General features: G+C 39.8%; 1 pseudogene; it reads left to right on the top strand.

Annotated features, from left to right (window-relative positions):
* Nucleotides 1–8162: 8162 nt before the first annotated feature.
* Nucleotides 8163–8440, top strand: LOC146403170 (large ribosomal subunit protein eL43 pseudogene; annotated as a pseudogene).
* Nucleotides 8441–8824: the final 384 nt, after the last annotated feature.

Below are 8824 nucleotides of genomic sequence, written 5' to 3'. Positions count from 1 at the left end.
GCAATGTTTCCCAAAACACCTTTTTCAGCTAGGCATCATTGGGAGTTGTTTCTTTCAGGATTATGACTGTCTGGAGGGTAATTCACTGTAAATTTATTCAGAGGTTATCAGAATGTATAATAACTGAACGAACCACCCCCAAAGTATTAAAACTCTTTAGTTCCAAATGGTAAATTATTAATTCTAAGATAATACTACTTACTGAATTAGACCTACTGAATCAGACTCTTTAGTGCAGGAGCTAGAAATCAGTATTTTTATTTTATTTATTTATTTATTTATTGTCCTTTTGCCATTTCTAGGGCCACTCCTGTGGCATATGGAGGTTCCCAGGCTAGGGGTCTAATCGGAGCTGTAGCCGCCAGCCTATGCCAGAGCCACAGCAACTCGGGATCTGAGCCTTGTCTGCAACCTACACCACAGCTCACAGCAATGCCGGATCCTTAAACCCACTTGAGCAGGGCCAGGGACCGAACCCACAACCTCATGGTTCCTAGTCGGATTTGTTAACCACTGAGTCACGACAGGAACTCCCTAGAAATCAGTATTTTTAACTAGCACCCTATTTCCTTCAGCACATTTAGGAAACACTGGTGTAGTGGGTGATTCCAACGTTACAAAGGTTTATCTTCTACTATTTTGGCTCTTGGATTTATACATGTAACGCTTAAAAGGAGACTTCAAAGACCAAGTCCTAAATATTCTGCCATATCCTCCCCTTGAACTAGGCCCTTTGGCTAAGAAAATTGGGTCATTTTTTCATTCTGCAAATATCTATTAAGACAATTTTGAAATACAATTGACAGAATTTAGTGATTATCTGGGATTAACTTAAGCCAGTTATTAATATACATAAAGTGCTAAGAATAATGCCTGGCACATAAAAAGTATTACATGAGGTTATTGTTTTTTTAATCTAGCTTGGTAGACTAGAAAGATGATGACAATAAACTGATACTGAGAATATGAAATAATTGAGAGTACACAATACTGAGGATGGTAATGGAGAAAAAAGTAACTAATTTCATTTAGATATATTGAGTTTGAGATGCCTGCAGGTCATCCAGGGGGATTAAAAACCAGAAAGAAATATAAGTCTCAAAGATGACAGCATGTTGTAGAAGACAATTAAAAAATAAATTCGTATTTTTTTGTGTGGCTAGCCCTACATAAAAATGGAGTCATAGTTCATCAGTATTTTACTTCTAACAATATCAAGGCATCTATAAACACTTTTGGAGGCAGTAAGAAATTTTTTGACTAGTAAATCAATCTTTTCCTGGTTTATCTATAACATGGAATTAATTAAGACAAGGACTTGAGAGAAAAAAGAGAAACACACATTTGCATGGTTGGGGGAAGGGACTCTGGAGCTTCTTTTGATTACTATTAAATCCCTATAGTCAGTGCACCATGGCAACCTTCCCAGTCAGCCACCTAATTTCCATCTGCTTTGGGGGGAAGGAGGGGCAGGACTGAGGCAGTTCAATGTGCATTCTTGTGAATGTGTGTAATTTGGGTTAATGAAAAGCAACCAAATTATAAACTGTGTTTCATGGAAAATGAGATTGTCTACTTCTTTTCCATTTCCTTCTCTTTCTTCTCTTCTCAGGATGCCTGTGAGCCTCTTCAGGCTTTTGTCCCCTTTCCCCAAAAGTCAGATTTCATCAGTAGACTTGGGTAAATCATTTCCCCAATGTATCAAAGCAAAATTACAAACTAAAACATGTATCTCAAATACCTAAATATTTTGTTCAAAAGAGTGGTTTGGTAACTGACTGAACATCAACGAGTGACCTCAAAGCTCTGCATTATAATATCCTACGTATGTGTGTGTGTGTGCATGTGTGTGTGTATCTTTGCCGTACTTGCAGCATGCAGAAGTTCCCAGGCCAGCAATCAAATCTGCACTACAGCAGTGACCCAAATCACAGAAGTTACAATGCTGGATTCTTAACCACTAGGGCACCAGAGAACTCCACAAGAGATATATTTTTAATATTACAAAGTACAGGTATTTATTGTGTTATTTTATAAGTCTTCTGGAACAGAAATTCATTATCTGTCTCTGCTCTACACATAAAAGTCCTTCTCAAAATAGATGAAACTCAGTTAGACACCACAGATAACCCTTAATAGCATTATCCAGGAAAAAAACCCTCTTATTTAGCAATAGTTCACTTGTTGACCAGAGGTTGAAAAAGCTAATGTTAAGCTTTAAATAAAATTCTGAATTCAGATGTGGGGTCATATTCTTATCTGAACTGTTAACATTGAAATTTGGCCAAGGTGGAATTCCCATCGTGGTGCAGTGGAAACAAATCTGACCAGGAACCATGAGGTTGTGGGTTCGATCCCTGGCCTCCCTCAGTGGATTAAGGATCTGGCATTGCCGTGAGCTGTGGTGTAGGTCAAAGACACGACTCAGATCCTGAGTTGCTATGACTCTGTGGCTAGCCTAGGAATCTCCATATGCCGCAGGTGTGGCCCTAAGAGAGCAAAAAAAAAAAAAAAAAAAGAAAAAAAAAAGAAAAAAAAGCAAAGAAAAAGAGTGGGAGGGATCGGGAGCTTGGGCTTATCAGACACAACTTAGAATAGATTTAAAAGGAGATCCTGCTCAGTAGCATTGAGAACTGTCTAGATACTCATGTTGCAACAGAACAAAGGGTGGGGCAAAAAATGTAATTGTAATGTATACATGTAAGGATAACTTGATCCCCTTGCTGTACAGTGGGAAAATTAAAAAAAAAAGAAAGAAAAAGAAAAGAAAAGAAAAATTTGGCCAAGGAGATGCAACAGACAATCCTTAAAGGCCACACTTAGTGACAGCCACTTAACTCAATACATGGATCAGTACTGAGCCCTAAAATGAAGATAAAGGTAAATTAGGCATGTCAATATAATCATGTTCATCTCTGTTTCTTCTTTTTTATTTTTTTTTGTCTTTTTGCCATTTCTTGGGCCGCCCCCGAGGCATATGGAGGTTCCCAGGCTAGAGGTCTAATCAGAGCTGTTGCCGCCGGCCTACACCACAGCTCACAGCAATGCCAGATCTTTAACCCATTGAGCGAGGCCAGGAATCGAACCCGAAACCTCATGGTTTCTAGTCAGATTCGTTTCCAATGCGCCACGACGGGGAACCCCATCTCTTTGTTTAAATTTATTTATTTATTTGTTTCCTTTTTGGCCTCTGGTGGCAAATGGAATTCTTGGGCCAGGGATCAGATCCGACCCACAGTTGCAACAACTCTATATCACTGTGCCTGGCCAGGATCAAACCTGTGTCCTGGCACTGCAGAGATGCTACCTATTCTGTGGGGACACAGTGGGAACATCTCTTTGTTCAAATTTAGAATTTGAGGAGTGTTTTTGTTATAGAATTTAAGGGAAACTTACTTGTTTATTTAAAATTTATCCTTTTACAATCAAACCTGCACGAGGAAGGCAGCATGAGGTAGACAGGTACAGTCATTTCACATAGGCTGCAGAGGCAGTGATGTGGTGTGAGACAGTGTACACCATTGTGGGGTAAAGGTGGGGAATGTGACATAGATCTTTGTGTCTGAAAGCTCCTGCCGTGACCTCTCTCAATACAGTTTCCATCCTTGGACCATGAACTTCTCAGGGTCAGAAAATATGTTTTATGGATTTTGTGCCAAGCCCTCCTTACATATTTATTTTCCTTGTAGCTAAATCCAATGAACACTCTACTGTCCTTACTGATAACCCCTCTAACAGTATTTGATATTACTCAGCACTCTATCCTGACACTGTCCTTCCTTTGTTTCTATAACATCATTATCTTCTGCTTTTTCTCCTCCTTCTTGACCAGTGCTTCTGTGTTTCCTTTTCTGACACTTCTTTCTCTCAGTCCTTTACTGTTTTTTGGGATTTGTTGTTTTTTTGTTTTTCTTTTTATGGCTGCACCTGTGACATATGGAAGTTCCCAGGCTAGGGGTTGAATTGGAGTTACACTACAGCCATGTCAACACCAGATTTTTTTTTTTTAATTTTCCCACTGTACAGCAAGGGGATCAAGTTATCCTTACATGTATACATTACAATTACATTTTTTGCCCCACCCTTTGTTCTGTTGCAACATGAGTATCTAGACAAAGTTCTCAATGCTACTGAGCAGGATCTCCTTGTAAATCTATTCTAAGTTGTGTCTGATAAGCCCAAGCTCCCGATCCCTCCCACTCCCTCCCCCTCCCATAAGGCAGCCACAAGTCTTTTCTCCAAGTCCATGATTTTCTTTTCTGAGGAGATGTTCATTTGTGCTGGATATTAGATTCCAGTTATAAGTGATATCATATGGTATTTGTCTTTGTCTTTCTGGCTCATTTCACTCAGTATGAGATTCTCTAGTTCCATCCAGGTTGCTGCAAATGGCATTACGTCATTCTTTTTCATGGCTGAGTGGTATTCCATTGTGTATATATACCACATCTTCCTAATCCAATCATCTGTTGATGGACATTTGGGTTGTTTCCATGTCCTGGCTATTGTCAACACCAGATTTGAGATGCATCTTCGAGCTTTGCTTCACCTTTCGGCAATGTTGGATCCCTAACCCACTAAGTGAGGCCAGGGATGCCTCACAAACACTATGTCTGGTTCTTAACCTGCTGAGCCACAATGAGAACTCCCTATTGTCTATTTTTTGTTTTGCTTTTTAGGGCCACATCTGCATCATATGGAAGTTCCCAGGCTAGGGGTTGAATCAGAGATGCAGCTGCCTAACTACACCACAGCCACAGCAACTTGGGATCCAAGCAGGATTTGCAATCTACACCATAGTGCAGAGCAATGCCAGGTTCTTAATCCACTGAGCAAGGCCAGGGATGGAACTCGAATCCTCATGGATACTATGCCGGGTTTGTAACCTTTTGAGACACAATGGGAATTCCTCTACTGTTTTTAATTTATTAAGTCTATTCCCAAATCTGGTAAGTCAATCTCCTAAATATCCCCCAAAACCATTTCTTTCCTTCCAATCCCTCTCTTTCCTTTTATCCCCATGGCTTTCATCATAAAGCCTGGATGACTGCAATAGCCTCCTCATTAGTCTCCTTGTCTTTCATCTCAAACATTTGCAATCCATTCTTTGTATCTGTTATGGTCTTTCTAATCTGGTCTAAATTGTGACAAAAAGGAGAATTGAACCCAGGTCTGCTGGGTTCTGGAGCTAGTAGCCCCATTCTTCATTCTTTGCTGCTCCTCATTCCTACACAACAACAGCTCCTCTAGATTCAACCTCCCATATCTTTCCCCAAATATATCTACTTCTTTCCACTGTCACTACCACTTCCTTAAATTGGTGTTATCATCAACTAATTAGTCATCTTCTAACAAGTCTCCCCATGTCTCCCCATCCCCAATTCTGTTCTATCTATTCTCTCTGCACACAACAATCAGAAGGATCTTTCTGAAATACAAAGTTCATTATTCCTCTTTTCTTTAATGCCTCTCACTGAATTTGGAATAAGGTCCTTTCATAATAGATTCTTTGTATAATTTTCCAGTCTCAATGCTCCCTAATTCCCTCTCCTTATATAAGGAAACAAACATACTTTAACAAATCATAACAAACAACTTCCAGTTTCTGAAACTCACCCACCCAGCTGTCTGTGTATTTGCTTGTGGACTCTCCTTCTCGTTTCTACTTATTACTGCTATTGTTTTTTTGTTTTTGTTTTTTGTTTTTCTTTTTTGTCTTTGCTAGGGGTCTAATCGGACCTGTGGCTGCCACCCTACACCAGAGCCACAGCAACTTGGGATCCAAGCTGTGTCTGCGACCTATACCACAGCTCACAGCAACGCCAGATCCTTAACCCACTGAGTGAGACCAAGGATAAAATCCAAAACCTCATGGTTCCTGGTCAGATTTGTTAACCACTGAACCACAACGGGAACTCCTGCTATTCATTTTTTTTTTTTTTTTTTTGTCTTTTGTCTTTTGTTGTTGTTATTGTTGCTATTTCTTGGGCCGCTCCCGCGGCATATGGAGGTTCCCAGGCTAGGGGCCGAATTGGAGCTGTAGCCACCGGCCTACGCCAGAGCCACAGCAACGCGGGATCCGAGCCGCGTCTGCAACCTACACCACAGCTCACGGCAACGCCGGATCGTTAACCCACTGAGCAAGGGCAGGGACCGAACCCGCAACCTCATGGTTCCTAGTCGGATTCGTTAACCACTGCGCCACGACGGGAACTCCGTGCTATTCATTTTTTAAGACAGTTCCAAGTATCACCTCTTTCAAGAAGCCTTCCTGCATCCTTTCCACCACACCACTCCTCAAAGACATGGAGGTTATAGGTAATATACATCTCTTTGCACAGGATCATACCATATCACTTCCTTGGGACTTATCTGAATGTATTATATCCAATTAAATCATAGCCAAACAAACACTTATTAATACCCTGGTGATGCAGAGGTTAGGATTCAGTGCTTTCACCCCTATGGCCCGGGTTCAATCCCTGGTCTGTGAACTGAGGTCCCACATGAAGCTGCTACATACTGCAGTCAAAAAAAATTTTTTTTAGAACAGAACAAAGGGTGGGGGAAAAAATGTAATTGTAATGTATACATGTAAGGATAACCTGACCCCCTTGCTGTACAGTGGGAAAATTAAAAAAATAAAATAAATAAATAAATTTAAAAAAATTTTTTTTAGAAAATAATTAAGTTGAAATATGTATGAACTAGAAAAAGAGGAGGCTTTCCATATGTATATATGTGGTACCTCAATTAAGACAAGGTGTCACTGCAGTCCAGTGGGGAAAGAACAGTATTCTACATAAATAGTGCTGGGTCAACTGGATATCCATAAGGAGAAAGAAATAAGTCTTAATCCCTACATCGCACCAAACACACAGAAATATCAATTCCTACATGTATTAGGGAACTGAGTAAAAGGTTAAACAATAAGTCCTTTAGAAGAACATGTTCATGACCTTGTGCATAAGCAAAGATTTCTTAACTGTAACTCAAAAAATGCTAACAATAAAGAAAAAGCAATACTCTGAACTATATTAAAATTAAGAACTTCTGTTCATCAAATGACACAATTAAGAGAGTAAAAAGGCAAGGTACAGAGAGGGAAAAGACTTTTTTTTTTCTTTAAATCCAACAGGAGTTTCTGCTGTGATGCAATAGGCATCTCTGCAGTGATAGGATGCAGGTTAGATCCCAGCCAGGTACAGTGGGTTAAAGAATCCAGTGTTGCCATGGCTGTGGCATAGGTCACAACTGCAGCTCAGATCTGATCCCTGGTCTAGGGACTCCATATGCCATAGGGTGGTCAAAAAAAAAATCCGACAAAGGATTCTTATTCATAATATATACTGTACTCCTACCAATCCCTAAGATTGGTAAAAACAGGCAACCCATGAGAAAATGAGAAAAACTTAAACAAGGATTTCGGCTAAGGGGATTCTAAATGTACAATAAACAGCTGAAAAGAACTATATCCAATCACTTGTTATAGAACACGATGGAAGATAATAGAAAGATGTATATATGTATATTTGGGTCACTTTTCTATACAGCAGAAATTGACAGAACATTATAAATTAACTATAATTTAAAAATTATTTTTAAAATGAAAAGGTGTCAACCTCATTAATTAAAAATTAAAATCACAGTGTGATAAGTATACCATGAACTCTCCTGAATGGTTACAGTGAAGAAGGATGAGGAATAACCAGAACTTTCTCGTACTGCTGGGGGAATATATGTAATTACAACCAATCTGGAAAAATCAGCATTTTTTTTCTACTTAACTGAACATATACCTATTACCCTACAATTCCACTCCTAGGTATATAGCAGAAGAAATGCATACAGGAGTTCTCATTGTGGCTCAAAGGGTTCAGAACTCAACTAGTATCCATGAGAACTTGAGTTCAATCCCTGGTCTCGATCAGTGGGTTAAGGATCTGGCATTGCCATTAGTTGCAGTGTAGGTGGCAGACACAGCTCAGAACTGGCATTGCTGGGGCTGTGGCACAGGCCAGCAGCTGCAGCTCCGATTAGACCCCTGGCCGGGTTACTTCCATATGCTGCAGGTGCGGCCTTAAAAGGTGGGGCGGCAGGGGAGCAGGAAAAAAAAAAAAAAGGAATGCAGCTCTCTGGGCTTGAACCAAGTTTTCGGCAACATGGCCAAACACACCAAGAAGGTCAGAATCATGGGTAAATACAGGATCCGTTATGATGCTTCCCTCAGGAAAATGGCGAAGAAAAATGAAATCAGCCAGCATACCAAGTACACTTGCTCCATCTGTGGCAAAACCAAGATGAAGAGATGAGCTGTGGGCATTGGGACTGTGGTTCCTGCATGGAAACTGTAGCTGGTAGTGCTTGGACCTACAACACCACTCCCGCCATCACAGTAAAGTCTGCCATCAAAAGACTGAAGGAATTAAAGGACCAGTAGAAGCACCACCATTGGAAACCTTACTAGCCTATAATAAATAGGTTAATTTATGTAAAAAAAAAAGAAAAAAAGAAACGCACATAGCAGAAATCTGTAAATACATTCACCCAAACCTAGGTACATGAATGCTAATAGCAATGTCATTTGTAATAACAAAAAACTGGAAATAATGCAGATATCTATTAACCCCCGGAAATGGATAAATAAATCATGGTATGTTCATAAAATGGGGCACTATATAGAAATAAGAACAATTTGTAATTGCATTCAATGGTATGAATAAATTTCACAAACATGATATTGACTGTAAGAGCTCACATATAGAAGAGTATATTCCACTTATACAAACTTCAAAAACAGGCAAAACCAATCTACTGTACTAGA

This window comes from Sus scrofa, chromosome 5 (assembly GCF_054392235.1).
Source record: "Sus scrofa isolate SSC_HxYL_T2T_F1_AM1 chromosome 5, Sscrofa_HxYL_maternal_Yorkshire_Landrace_v2.0, whole genome shotgun sequence".
NCBI classification, from domain to species: domain Eukaryota; kingdom Metazoa; phylum Chordata; class Mammalia; order Artiodactyla; family Suidae; genus Sus; species Sus scrofa.
This window is presented reverse-complemented; position numbering and strand designations above follow the sequence as displayed.